Genomic DNA, 15304 nt, shown 5'->3' on the forward strand with positions numbered 1-15304 from the left:
AAACTCAGCTTGCGCGGCGTTAAATCATGTGTTGAGGTGGCTGCTTCACATCATTTTAAAGCTTATTTTCTAGATTTTAAAGCGCTTCGAGCTTTGCTCTGTATGAATCCTCAATTTAAATAAAATAAAAAATCTGCGGAAAAAAATAGAAAAAGTGCAAAAAAAAAAAATTAAACTCAGCTTGCGCGGCGTTAAATCATGTGTTGAGGCGGCTGCTTCACTTCTTTTTAAAGCTTATTTTCTAGATTTTAAAGCGCTTCGAGCTTTGCTCTGCATGAATCTTAAATTTAAATAAAATCAAAAATCTGCGGATAAAAATAGAAAAAGTGCAAAACAAAATTATTAAACTCAGCTTGCGCGGCGTTAAATCATGTGTTGAGGCGGCTGCTTCACTTCATTTTAAAGCTTATTTTCTAGATTTTAAAGCGCTTCGAGCTTTGCTCTGTATGAATCCTCAATTTAAATAAAATAAAAAATCTGCGGAAAAAAATAGAAAAAGTGCAAAAAAAAAAAATTAAACTCAGCTTGCGCGGCGTTAAATCATGTGTTGAGGCGGCTGCTTCACTTCATTTTAAAGCTTATTTTCTAGATTTTAAAGCGCTTCGAGCTTTGCTCTGTATGAATCCTCAATTTAAAAAAAATCAAAAATCTGCGGATAAAAATAGAAAAAGTGCAAAAAAAAATTAAACTCAGCTTGCGCGGCGTTAAATCATGTGTTGAGGCGGCTGCTTCACTTCATTTTAAAGCTTATTTTCTAGATTTTAAAGCGCTTCGAGCTTTGCTCTGCATGAATCCTCAATTTATAGTAAAATCAAAAATATGCGGAAAAAAAATAGAAAAAGTGCAAAAAAAAAATTAAACTCAGCTTGCGCGGCGTTAAATCATGTGTTGAGGCGGCTGCTTCACTTCATTTTAAAGCTTATTTTCTAGATTTTATAGCGCTTCGAGCTTTGCTCTGTATGAATCCTCAATTTAAATAAAATCAAAAATCTGCGGAAAAAAATAGAAAAAGTGCAAAAAAAAAATTAAACTCAGCTTGCGCGGCGTCAAATCATGTGTTGAGGCGGCTGCTTCACTTCATTTTAAAGCTTATTTTCTAGATTTTAAAGCGCTTCGAGCTTTGCTCTGCATGAATCTTAAATTTAAATAAAATAAAAAATCTGCGGATAAAAATAGAAAAAGTGCAAAAAAAAAAATTAAACTCAGCTTGCGCGGCGTTAAATCATGTGTTGAGGCGGCTGCTTCACTTCATTTTAAAGCTTATTTTCTAGATTTTAAAGCGCTTCGAGCTTTGCTCTGCATGAATCTTAAATTTAAATAAAATCAAAAATCTGCGGATAAAAATAGAAAGTGCAAAAAAAAAATTAAACTCAGCTTGCGCGGCGTTAAATCATGTGTTGAGGCGGCTGCTTCACATCATTTTAAAGCTTATTTTCTAGATTTTAAAGCGCTTCGAGCTTTGCTCTGCATGAATCTTAAATTTAAATAAAATAAAAAATCTGCGGATAAAAATAGAAAAAGTGCAAAAAAAAAAATTAAACTCAGCTTGCGCGGCGTTAAATCATGTGTTGAGGCGGCTGCTTTACTTCATTTTAGAGCTTATTTTCTAGATTTTAAAGCGCTTTGAGCTTTGCTCTGCATGAATCTTAAATTTAAATAAAATAAAAAATCTGCGGATAAAAATAGAAAAAGTGCAAAACAAAATTATTAAACTCAGCTTGCGCGGCGTTAAATCATGTGTTGAGGTGGCTGCTTCACTTCATTTTAAAGCTTATTTTCTAGATTTTAAAGCGCTTCGAGCTTTGCTCTGTATGAATCCTCAATTTAAATAAAATCAAAAATCTGCGGATAAAAATAGAAAAAGTGCAAAAAAAAATTAAACTCAGCTTGCGCGGCGTTAAATCATGTGTTGAGGCGGCTGCTTCACTTCATTTTAAAGCTTATTTTCTAGATTTTAAAGCGCTTCGAGCTTTGCTCTGTATGAATCCTCAATTTAAATAAAATCAAAAATCTGCGGATAAAAATAGAAAAAGTGCAAAAAAAAATTAAACTCAGCTTGCGCGGCGTTAAATCATGTGTTGAGGTGGCTGCTTCACTTCATTTTAAAGCTTATTTTCTAGATTTTAAAGCGCTTCAAGCTTTGCTCTGCATGAATCCTCAATTTATAGTAAAATCAAAAATATGCGGAAAAAAAATAGAAAAAGTGCAAAAAAAAAATTAAACTCAGCTTGCGCGGCGTTAAATCATGTGTTGAGGCGGCTGCTTCACTTCATTTTAAAGCTTATTTTCTAGATTTTAAAGCGCTTCGAGCTTTGCTCTGTATGAATCCTCAATTTAAATAAAATCATAAATCTGCGGAAAAAAATAGAAAAAGTGCAAATAAAAAATTAAACTCAGCTTGCGCGGCGTTAAATCATGTGTTGAGGCGGCTGCTTCACTTCATTTTAAAGCTAATTTTCTAGATTTTATAGCGCTTCGAGCTTTGCTCTGTATGAATCCTCAATTTAAATAAAATCAAAAATCTGCGGAAAAAAATAGAAAAAGTGCAAAAAAAAAATTAAACTCAGCTAGCGCGGCGTTAAATCATGTGTTGAGGCGGCTGCTTCACTTCATTTTAAAGCTTATTTTCTAGATTTTAAAGCGCTTTGAGCTTTGCTCTGCATGAATCCTCAATTTATAGTAAAATCAAAAATATGCGGAAAAAAAATAGAAAAAGTGCAAAAAAAAAATTAAACTCAGCTTGCGCGGCGTTAAATCATGTGTTGAGGCGGCTGCTTCACTTCATTTTAAAGCTTATTTTCTAGATTTTAAAGCGCTTCGAGCTTTGCTCTGTATGAATCCTCAATTTAAATAAAATCAAAAATCTGCGGATAAAAATAGAAAAAGTGCAAAAAAAAATTAAACTCAGCTTGCGCGGCGTTAAATCATGTGTTGAGGCGGCTGCTTCACTTCATTTTAAAGCTTATTTTCTAGATTTTAAAGCGCTTCGAGCTTTGCTCTGCATGAATCCTCAATTTAAATAAAATCAAAAATCTGCGGATAAAAATAGAAAAAGTGCAAAAAAAAAATTAAACTCAGCTTGCGCGGCGTTAAATCATGTGTTGAGGCGGCTGATTCACTTCATTTTAAAGCTTATTTTCTAGATTTTATAGCGCTTCGAGCTTTGCTCTGTATGAATCCTCAAATTAAATAAAATCAAAAATCTGCGGAAAAAAATAGAAAAAGTGCAAAAAAAAAATTAAACTCAGCTTGCGCGGCGTCAAATCATGTGTTGAGGCGGCTGCTTCACTTCATTTTAAAGCTTATTTTCTAGATTTTATAGCGCTTCGAGCTTTGCTCTGTATGAATCCTCAATTTAAATAAAATAAAAAATCTGCGGAAAAAAATAGAAAAAGTGCAAAAAAAAAATTAAACTCAGCTTGCGCGGCGTTAAATCATGTGTTGAGGCGGCTGATTCACTTCATTTTAAAGCTTATTTTCTAGATTTTATAGCGCTTCGAGCTTTGCTCTGTATGAATCCTCAAATTAAATAAAATCAAAAATCTGCGGAAAAAAATAGAAAAAGTGCAAAAAAAAAATTAAACTCAGCTTGCGCGGCGTTAAATCATGTGTTGAGGCGGCTGCTTCACTTCATTTTAAAGCTTATTTTCTAGATTTTAAAGCGCTTTGAGCTTTGATCTGCATGAATCCTCAATTTATAGTAAAATCAAAAATATGCGGAAAAAAAATAGAAAAAGTGCAAAAAAAAATTAAACTCAGCTTGCGCGGCGTTAAATCATGTGTTGAGGCGGCTGCTTCACTTCTTTTTAAAGCTTATTTTCTAGATTTTAAAGCGCTTCGAGCTTTGCTCTGCATGAATCTTAAATTTAAATAAATTCAAAAATCTGCGGATAAAAATAGAAAAAGTGCAAAAAAAAAATTAAACTCAGCTTGCGCGGCGTTAAATCATGTGTTGAGGCGGCTGCTTCACTTCATTTTAAAGCTTATTTTCTAGATTTTAAAGCGCTTTGAGCTTTGCTCTGCATGAATCCTCAATTTATAGTAAAATCAAAAATATGCGGGAAAAAAATAGAAAAAGTGCAAAAAAAAAATTAAACTCAGCTTGCGCGGCGTTAAATCATGTGTTGAGGCGGCTGCTTCACTTCATTTTAAAGCTTATTTTCTAGATTTTAAAGCGCTTCGAGCTTTGCTCTGCATGAATCTTAAATTTAAATAAAATCAAAAATCTGCGGAAAAAAATATAAAAAGTGCAAAAAAAAATTAAACTCAGCTTGCGCGGCGTTAAATCATGTGTTGAGGCGGCTGCTTCACTTCATTTTAAAGCATATTTTCTAGATTTTAAAGCGCTTCGAGCTTTGCTCTGTATGAATCCTCAATTTAAATAAAATCAAAAATCTGCGGATAAAAATAGAAAAAGTGCAAAACAAAAATATTAAACTCAGCTTGCGCGGCGTTAAATTATGTGTTGAGGCGGCTGCTTCACTTCATTTTAAAGCTTATTTTCTAGATTTTAAAGCGCTTCGAGCTTTGCTCTGTATGAATCCTCAATTTAAATAAAATCAAAAATCTGCGGAAAAAAATATAAAAAGTGCAAAAAAAAAATTAAACTCAGCTTGCGCGGCGTTAAATCATGTGTTGAGGCGGCTGCTTCACTTCATTTTAAAGCTTATTTTCTAGATTTTAAAGCGCTTCGAGCTTTGCTCTGCATGAATCTTAAATTTAAATAAAATCAAAAATCTGCGGAAAAAAATATAAAAAGTGCAAAAAAAAATTAAACTCAGCTTGCGCGGCGTTAAATCATGTGTTGAGGCGGCTGCTTCACTTCATTTTAAAGCTTATTTTCTAGATTTTAAAGCGCTTCGAGCTTTGCTCTGTATGAATCCTCAATTTAAATAAAATCAAAAATCTGCGGATAAAAATAGAAAAAGTGCAAAAAAAAAATTAAACTCAGCTTGCGCGGCGTTAAATCATGTGTTGAGGCGGCTGCTTCACTTCATTTTAAAGCTTATTTTCTAGATTTTAAAGCGCTTTGAGCTTTGATCTGCATGAATCCTCAATTTATAGTGAAATCAAAATATGCGGGAAAAAAATAGATAAAGTGCAAAAAAAAAAAAAAAATTAAAATTACCTTGCGCGGCGTTAAATCATGTGTTGAGGCGGCTGCTTCACTTCATTTTAAAGCTTATTTTCTAGATTTTAAAGTGCTTCGAGCTTTGCTCTGCATGAATCTTAAATTTAAATAAAATCAAAAATCTGCGGAAAAAAATATAAAAAGTGCAAAAAAAAATTAAACTCAGCTTGCGCGGCGTTAAATCATGTGTTGAGGCGGCTGCTTCACTTCATTTTAAAGCTTATTTTCTAGATTTTAAAGCGCTTCGAGCTTTGCTCTGTATGAATCCTCAATTTAAATAAAATCAAAAATCTGCGGAAAAAAATAGTAAAAGTGCAAAAAAAAAATTAAACTCAGCTTGCGCGGCGTTAAATCATGTGTTGAGGCGGCTGCTTCACTTCATTTTAAAGCTTATTTTCTAGATTTTATAGCGCTTCGAGCTTTGCTCTGTATGAATCCTCAATTTAAATAAAATCAAAAATCTGCGGAAAAAAATAGAAAAAGTGCAAAAAAAAATTAAACTCAGCTAGCGCGGCGTTAAATCATGTGTTGAGGCGGCTGCTTCACTTCATTTTAAAGCTTATTTTCTAGATTTTAAAGCGCTTTGAGCTTTGCTCTGCATGAATCCTCAATTTATAGTAAAATCAAAAATATGCGGAAAAAAAATAGAAAAAGTGCAAAAAAAAAATTAAACTCAGCTTGCGCGGCGTTAAATCATGTGTTGAGGCGGCTGCTTCACTTCATTTTAAAGCTTATTTTCTAGATTTTAAAGCGCTTCGAGCTTTGCTCTGTATGAATCCTCAATTTAAATAAAATCAAAAATCTGCGGATAAAAATAGAAAAAGTGCAAAAAAAAATTAAACTCAGCTTGCGCGGCGTTAAATCATGTGTTGAGGCGGCTGCTTCACTTCATTTTAAAGCTTATTTTCTAGATTTTAAAGCGCTTCGAGCTTTGCTCTGCATGAATCCTCAATTTAAATAAAATCAAAAATCTGCGGATAAAAATAGAAAAAGTGCAAAAAAAAAATTAAACTCAGCTTGCGCGGCGTTAAATCATGTGTTGAGGCGGCTGATTCACTTCATTTTAAAGCTTATTTTCTAGATTTTATAGCGCTTCGAGCTTTGCTCTGTATGAATCCTCAAATTAAATAAAATCAAAAATCTGCGGAAAAAAATAGAAAAAGTGCAAAAAAAAAATTAAACTCAGCTTGCGCGGCGTCAAATCATGTGTTGAGGCGGCTGCTTCACTTCATTTTAAAGCTTATTTTCTAGATTTTATAGCGCTTCGAGCTTTGCTCTGTATGAATCCTCAATTTAAATAAAATAAAAAATCTGCGGAAAAAAAATAGAAAAAGTGCAAAAAAAAAATTAAACTCAGCTTGCGCGGCGTTAAATCATGTGTTGAGGCGGCTGATTCACTTCATTTTAAAGCTTATTTTCTAGATTTTATAGCGCTTCGAGCTTTGCTCTGTATGAATCCTCAAATTAAATAAAATCAAAAATCTGCGGAAAAAAATAGAAAAAGTGCAAAAAAAAAATTAAACTCAGCTTGCGCGGCGTTAAATCATGTGTTGAGGCGGCTGCTTCACTTCATTTTAAAGCTTATTTTCTAGATTTTAAAGCGCTTTGAGCTTTGATCTGCATGAATCCTCAATTTATAGTAAAATCAAAAATATGCGGAAAAAAAATAGAAAAAGTGCAAAAAAAAATTAAACTCAGCTTGCGCGGCGTTAAATCATGTGTTGAGGCGGCTGCTTCACTTCTTTTTAAAGCTTATTTTCTAGATTTTAAAGCGCTTCGAGCTTTGCTCTGCATGAATCTTAAATTTAAATAAATTCAAAAATCTGCGGATAAAAATAGAAAAAGTGCAAAAAAAAAATTAAACTCAGCTTGCGCGGCGTTAAATCATGTGTTGAGGCGGCTGCTTCACTTCATTTTAAAGCTTATTTTCTAGATTTTAAAGCGCTTTGAGCTTTGCTCTGCATGAATCCTCAATTTATAGTAAAATCAAAAATATGCGGGAAAAAAATAGAAAAAGTGCAAAAAAAAAATTAAACTCAGCTTGCGCGGCGTTAAATCATGTGTTGAGGCGGCTGCTTCACTTCATTTTAAAGCTTATTTTCTAGATTTTAAAGCGCTTCGAGCTTTGCTCTGCATGAATCTTAAATTTAAATAAAATCAAAAATCTGCGGAAAAAAATATAAAAAGTGCAAAAAAAAATTAAACTCAGCTTGCGCGGCGTTAAATCATGTGTTGAGGCGGCTGCTTCACTTCATTTTAAAGCATATTTTCTAGATTTTAAAGCGCTTCGAGCTTTGCTCTGTATGAATCCTCAATTTAAATAAAATCAAAAATCTGCGGATAAAAATAGAAAAAGTGCAAAACAAAAATATTAAACTCAGCTTGCGCGGCGTTAAATCATGTGTTGAGGCGGCTGCTTCACTTCATTTTAAAGCTTATTTTCTAGATTTTAAAGCGCTTCGAGCTTTGCTCTGTATGAATCCTCAATTTAAATAAAATCAAAAATCTGCGGATAAAAATAGAAAAAGTGCAAAAAAAAAATTAAACTCAGCTTGCGCGGCGTTAAATCATGTGTTGAGGCGGCTGCTTCACTTCATTTTAAAGCTTATTTTCTAGATTTTAAAGCGCTTTGAGCTTTGATCTGCATGAATCCTCAATTTATAGTGAAATCAAAATATGCGGGAAAAAAATAGATAAAGTGCAAAAAAAAAAAAAAATTAAAATTACCTTGCGCGGCGTTAAATCATGTGTTGAGGCGGCTGCTTCACTTCATTTTAAAGCTTATTTTCTAGATTTTAAAGTGCTTCGAGCTTTGCTCTGCATGAATCTTAAATTTAAATAAAATCAAAAATCTGCGGAAAAAAATATAAAAAGTGCAAAAAAAAATTAAACTCAGCTTGCGCGGCGTTAAATCATGTGTTGAGGCGGCTGCTTCACTTCATTTTAAAGCTTATTTTCTAGATTTTAAAGCGCTTCGAGCTTTGCTCTGTATGAATCCTCAATTTAAATAAAATCAAAAATCTGCGGAAAAAAATAGTAAAAGTGCAAAAAAAAAATTAAACTCAGCTTGCGCGGCGTTAAATCATGTGTTGAGGCGGCTGCTTCACTTCATTTTAAAGCTTATTTTCTAGATTTTATAGCGCTTCGAGCTTTGCTCTGTATGAATCCTCAATTTAAATAAAATCAAAAATCTGCGGAAAAAAATAGAAAAAGTGCAAAAAAAAATTAAACTCAGCTAGCGCGGCGTTAAATCATGTGTTGAGGCGGCTGCTTCACTTCATTTTAAAGCTTATTTTCTAGATTTTAAAGCGCTTTGAGCTTTGATCTGCATGAATCCTCAATTTATAGTAAAATCAAAAATATGCGGAAAAAAAATAGAAAAAGTGCAAAAAAAAATTAAACTCAGCTTGCGCGGCGTTAAATCATGTGTTGAGGCGGCTGCTTCACTTCTTTTTAAAACTTATTTTCTAGATTTTAAAGCGCTTCGAGCTTTGCTCTGCATGAATCTTAAATTTAAATAAATTCAAAAATCTGCGGATAAAAATAGAAAAAGTGCAAAAAAAAAATTAAACTCAGCTAGCGCGGCGTTAAATCATGTGTTGAGGCGGCTGCTTCACTTCATTTTAAAGCTTATTTTCTAGATTTTAAAGCGCTTCGAGCTTTGCTCTGTATGAATCCTCAATTTAAATAAAATCAAAAATCTGCGGATAAAAATAGAAAAAGTGCAAAAAAAAAATTAAACTCAGCTTGCGCGGCGTTAAATCATGTGTTGAGGCGGCTGCTTCACTTCATTTTAAAGCTTATTTTCTAGATTTTAAAGCGCTTCGAGCTTTGCTCTGCATGAATCCTCAATTTATAATAAAATCAAAAATCCGCGGGAAAAAATATAAAAAGTGCAAAAAAAAATTAAACTCAGCTTGCGCGGCGTTAAATCATGTGTTGAGGCGGCTGCTTCACTTCATTTTAAAGCTTATTTTCTAGATTTTAAAGCGCTTCGAGCTTTGCTCTGCATGAATCTTAAATTTAAATAAAATCAAAAATCTGCGGAAAAAAATATAAAAAGTGCAAAAAAAAAATTAAACTCAGCTTGCGCGGCGTTAAATCATGTGTTGAGGCGGCTGCTTCACTTCATTTTAAAGCTTATTTTCTAGATTTTAAAGCGCTTCGAGCTTTGCTCTGTATGAATCCTCAATTTAAATAAAATCAAAAATCTGCGGATAAAAATAGAAAAAGTGCAAAACAATAATATTAAACTCAGCTTGCGCGGCGTTAAATCATGTGTTGAGGCGGCTGCTTCACTTCATTTTAAAGCTTATTTTCTAGATTTTAGAGCGCTTCGAGCTTTGCTCTGTATGAATCCTCAATTTAAATAAAATCAAAAATCTGCGGAAAAAAATAGTAAAAGTGCAAAAAAAAAATTAAACTCAGCTTGCGCGGCGTTAAATCATGTGTTGAGGCGGCTGCTTCACTTCATTTTAAAGCTTATTTTCTAGATTTTAAAGCGCTTCGAGCTTTGCTCTGCATGAATCTTAAATTTAAATAAAATCAAAAATCTGCGGAAAAAAATATAAAAAGTGCGAAAAAAAAATTAAACTCAGCTTGCGCGGCGTTAAATCATGTGTTGAGGCGGCTGCTTCACTTCATTTTAAAGCTTATTTTCTAGATTTTAAAGCGCTTCGAGCTTTGCTCTGTATGAATCCTCAATTTAAATAAAATCAAAAATCTGCGGAAAAAATAGTAAAAGTGCAAAAAAAAAATTAAACTCAGCTTGCGCGGCGTTAAATCATGTGTTGAGGCGGCTGCTTCACTTCATTTTTAAGCTTATTTTCTAGATTTTAAAGCGCTTCGAGCTTTGCTCTGTATGAATCCTCAATTTGAATAAAATCAAAAATCTGCGGATAAAAATAGAAAAAGTGCAAAACAAAAATATTAAACTCAGCTTGCGCGGCGTTAAATCATGTGTTGAGGCGGCTGCTTCACTTCATTTTAAAGCTTATTTTCCAGATTTTAAAGCGCTTCGAGCTTTGCTCTGTATGAATCCTCAATTTAAATAAAATCAAAAATCTGCGGAAAAAAATATAAAAAGTGCAAAAAAAAAATTAAACTCAGCTTGCGCGGCGTTAAATCATGTGTTGAGGCGGCTGCTTCACTTCATTTTAAAGCTTATTTTCTAGATTTTAAAGCGCTTCGAGCTTTGCTCTGCATGAATCTTAAATTTAAATAAAATCAAAAATCTGCGGAAAAAAATATAAAAAGTGCAAAAAAAAAATTAAACTCAGCTTGCGCGGCGTTAAATCATGTGTTGAGGCGGCTGCTTCACTTCATTTTAAAGCTTATTTTCTAGATTTTAAAGCGCTTCGAGCTTTGCTCTGCATGAATCTTAAATTTAAATAAAATCAAAAATCTGCGGAAAAAAATATAAAAAGTGCAAAAAAAAATTAAACTCAGCTTGCGCGGCGTTAAATCATGTGTTGAGGCGGCTGCTTCACTTCATTTTAAAGCTTATTTTCTAGATTTTAAAGCGCTTCGAGCTTTGCTCTGTATGAATCCTCAATTTAAATAAAATCAAAAATCTGCGGATAAAAATAGAAAAAGTGCAAAACAAAAATATTAAACTCAGCTTGCGCGGCGTTAAATCATGTGTTGAGGCGGCTGCTTCACTTCATTTTAAAGCTTATTTTCTAGATTTTAAAGCGCTTCGAGCTTTGCTCTGTATGAATCCTCAATTTAAATAAAATCAAAAATCTGCGGAAAAAAACATAAAAAGTGCAAAAAAAAATTAAACTCAGCTTGCGCGGCGTTAAATCATGTGTTGAGGCGGCTGCTTCACTTCATTTTAAAGCTTATTTTCTAGATTTTAAAGCGCTTCGAGCTTTGCTCTGCATGAATCTTAAATTTAAATAAAATCAAAAATCTGCGGAAAAAAATATAAAAAGTGCAAAAAAAAATTAAACTCAGCTTGCGCGGCGTTAAATCATGTGTTGAGGCGGCTGCTTCACTTCATTTTAAAGCTTATTTTCTAGACTTTAAAGCGCTTCGAGCTTTGCTCTGCATGAATCTTAAATTTAAATAAAATCAAAAATCTGCGGAAAAAAATATAAAAAGTGCAAAAAAAAATTAAACTCAGCTTGCGCGGCGTTAAATCATGTGTTGAGGCGGCTGCTTCACTTCATTTTAAAGCTTATTTTCTAGATTTTAAAGCGCTTCGAGCTTTGCTCTGTATGAATCCTCAATTTAAATAAAATCAAAAATCTGCGGATAAAAATAGAAAAAGTGCAAATCAAAAATATTAAACTCAGCTTGCGCGGCGTTAAATCATGTGTTGAGGCGGCTGCTTCACTTCATTTTAAAGCTTATTTTCTAGACTTTAAAGCGCTTCGAGCTTTGCTCTGCATGAATCTTAAATTTAAATAAAATCAAAAATCTGCGGAAAAAAATATAAAAAGTGCAAAAAAAAATTAAACTCAGCTTGCGCGGCGTTAAATCATGTGTTGAGGCGGCTGCTTCACTTCATTTTAAAGCTTATTTTCTAGATTTTAAAGCGCTTCGAGCTTTGCTCTGTATGAATCCTCAATTTAAATAAAATCAAAAATCTGCGGAAAAAAATAGTAAAAGTGCAAAAAAAAAATTAAACTCAGCTTGCGCGGCGTTAAATCATGTGTTGAGGCGGCTGCTTCACTTCATTTTAAAGCTTATTTTCTAGATTTTAAAGCGCTTCGAGCTTTGCTCTGTATGAATCCTCAATTTAAATAAAATCAAAAATCTGCGGAAAAAAATAGTAAAAGTGCAAAAAAAAAATTAAACTCAGCTTGCGCGGCGTTAAATCATGTGTTGAGGCGGCTGCTTCACTTCATTTTAAAGCTTATTTTCTAGATTTTAAAGCGCTTCGAGCTTTGCTCTGTATGAATCCTCAATTTAAATAAAATCAAAAATCTGCGGAAAAAAATATAAAAAGTGCAAAAAAAAAATTAAACTCAGCTTGCGCGGCGTTAAATCATGTGTTGAGGCGGCTGCTTCACTTCATTTTAAAGCTTATTTTCTAGATTTTAAAGCGCTTCGAGCTTTGCTCTGCATGAATCTTAAATTTAAATAAAATCAAAAATCTGCGGAAAAAAATATAAAAAGTGCAAAAAAAAATTAAACTCAGCTTGCGCGGCGTTAAATCATGTGTTGAGGCGGCTGCTTCACTTCATTTTAAAGCTTATTTTCTAGATTTTAAAGCGCTTCGAGCTTTGCTCTGCATGAATCTTAAATTTAAATAAAATCAAAAATCTGCGGAAAAAAATATAAAAAGTGCAAAAAAAAATTAAACTCAGCTTGCGCGGCGTTAAATCATGTGTTGAGGCGGCTGCTTCACTTCATTTTAAAGCTTATTTTCTAGATTTTAAAGCGCTTCGAGCTTTGCTCTGTATGAATCCTCAATTTAAATAAAATCAAAAATCTGCGGAAAAAAATAGTAAAAGTGCAAAAAAAAAATTAAACTCAGCTTGCGCGGCGTTAAATCATGTGTTGAGGCGGCTGCTTCACTTCATTTTAAAGCTTATTTTCTAGATTTTAAAGCGCTTCGAGCTTTGCTCTGCATGAATCTTAAATTTAAATAAAATCAAAAATCTGCGGAAAAAAATATAAAAAGTGCAAAAAAAAATTAAACTCAGCTTGCGCGGCGTTAAATCATGTGTTGAGGCGGCTGATTCACTTCATTTTAAAGCTTATTTTCTAGATTTTATAGCGCTTCGAGCTTTGCTCTGTATGAATCCTCAATTTATAGTAAAATCAAAAATATGCGGAAAAAAAATAGAAAAAGTGCAAAAAAAAAATTAAACTCAGCTTGCGCGGCGTTAAATCATGTGTTGAGGCGGCTGCTTCACTTCATTTTAAAGCTTATTTTCTAGATTTTAAAGCGCTTCGAGCTTTGCTCTGCATGAATCTTAAATTTAAATAAAATCAAAAATCTGCGGAAAAAAATATAAAAAGTGCAAAAAAAAATTAAACTCAGCTTGCGCGGCGTTAAATCATGTGTTGAGGCGGCTGCTTCACTTCATTTTAAAGCTTATTTTCTAGATTTTAAAGCGCTTCGAGCTTTGCTCTGTATGAATCCTCAATTTAAATAAAATCAAAAATCTGCGGATAAAAATAGAAAAAGTGCAAAAAAAAAATTAAACTCAGCTTGCGCGGCGTTAAATCATGTGTTGAGGCGGCTGCTTCACTTCATTTTAAAGCTTATTTTCTAGATTTTATAGCGCTTCGAGCTTTGCTCTGTATGAATCCTCAATTTAAATAAAATCAAAAATCTGCGGATAAAAATAGAAAAAGTGCAAAAAAAAAATTAAACTCAGCTTGCGCGGCGTTAAATCATGTGTTGAGGCGGCTGCTTCACTTCATTTTAAAGCTTATTTTCTAGATTTTAAAGCGCTTCGAGCTTTGCTCTGTATGAATCCTCAATTTAAATAAAATCAAAAATCTGCGGATAAAAATAGAAAAAGTGCAAAAAAAAAATTAAACTCAGCTTGCGCGGCGTTAAATCATGTGTTGAGGCGGCTGCTTCACTTCATTTTAAAGCTTATTTTCTAGATTTTAAAGCGCTTCGAGCTTTGCTCTGACTGAATCATCAATTTATAATAAAATCAAATATCTGCGGAAAAAAAAGAGTAAAAAAGCCAAATAATAAAATTAACTCAGCTTGCGCGGCGTTAAATCATGTGTTGAGGCGGCTGCTTCACTTCATTTTAAAGCTTATTTTCTAGATTTTAAAGCGCTTCGAGCTTTGCTCTGTATGAATCCTCAATTTAAATAAAATCAAAAATCTGCGGAAAAAAATAGTAAAAGTGCAAAAAAAAAATTAAACTCAGCTTGCGCGGCGTTAAATCATGTGTTGAGGCGGCTGCTTCACTTCATTTTAAAGCTTATTTTCTAGATTTTAAAGCGCTTCGAGCTTTGCTCTGTATGAATCCTCAATTTAAATAAAATCAAAAATCTGCGGAAAAAAATATAAAAAGTGCAAAAAAAAAATTAAACTCAGCTTGCGCGGCGTTAAATCATGTGTTGAGGCGGCTGCTTCACTTCATTTTAAAGCTTATTTTCTAGATTTTAAAGCGCTTTGAGCTTTGCTCTGCATGAATCCTCAATTTAAAGTAAAATCAAAAATATGTGGAAAAAAATAGATAAAGTGCAAAAAAAAAAAAAAAAATTAAAATTACCTTGCGCGGCGTTAAATCATGTGTTGAGGTGGCTGCTTCACTTCATTTTAAAGCTTATTTTCTAGATTTTAAAGCGCTTCGAGCTTTGCTCTGCATGAATCTTAAATTTAAATAAAATCAAAAATCTGCGGAAAAAAATATAAAAAGTGCAAAAAAAAAATTAAACTCAGCTTGCGCGGCGTTAAATCATGTGTTGAGGCGGCTGCTTCACTTCATTTTAAAGCTTATTTTCTAGATTTTAAAGCGCTTCGAGCTTTGCTCTGCATGAATCCTCAATTTATAATAAAATCAAAAATCCGCGGGAAAAAAAGAGCCAAAGAGCAAAAAAAAAAAAAAAAAAAAAAAACAGCTTGCATATATGTGTATGCTAAAATTTTTATGTTGTATATTAAAATTTAAAGATTTTATTATAATATTCAATTTTATAAGTCTTAATTGAGAATAAATTAATTCTTTTATTAAATACCAACGGTAATCGCAAACTCGATGTATGAATAAAAAAATTCAATAATTATAAAAACTGAACAGGCAGGAATTGCACTAAACTTTCATGGAAGCTACTTTAGTCACTCTTTTTTTACATTCGATAATGGGTGATATATTCCAATATATTCCAATTTGTTCACCACATTTTTTTAATAATTTGTGGTCCGTTGACAATAAAAACCATTTATAAAATGATAAAAACACAAAAATCCAATATAATATAATTATTAAATTGAGAGGGAAAATAGCAGAAAAGTTTGAAAGCGGTAATAAGAACCTAGCAAGTGAAAATCAATGTTTTTTAATTAAAAGTAAAGCTGCAAAAATAAATAATAAAAATAAAATGCACCTCTGGAATTCACTACATCATTAAATTCTAAATTAGTCGGGGCTATATTTTTTCTTATGCCACCAGGTAAATTAAGCGATCATATTGAAAATAGAGGTCTAAGTCAAAATAGATTTCACTGAAAGTGATTGAACATGTTCA

The sequence above is a fragment of the Neocloeon triangulifer genome, unplaced genomic scaffold (genome assembly GCF_031216515.1).
Source record: "Neocloeon triangulifer isolate White Clay Creek 2 clone unplaced genomic scaffold, ASM3121651v1 ptg000015l, whole genome shotgun sequence".
Lineage (NCBI taxonomy): Eukaryota > Metazoa > Arthropoda > Insecta > Ephemeroptera > Baetidae > Neocloeon > Neocloeon triangulifer.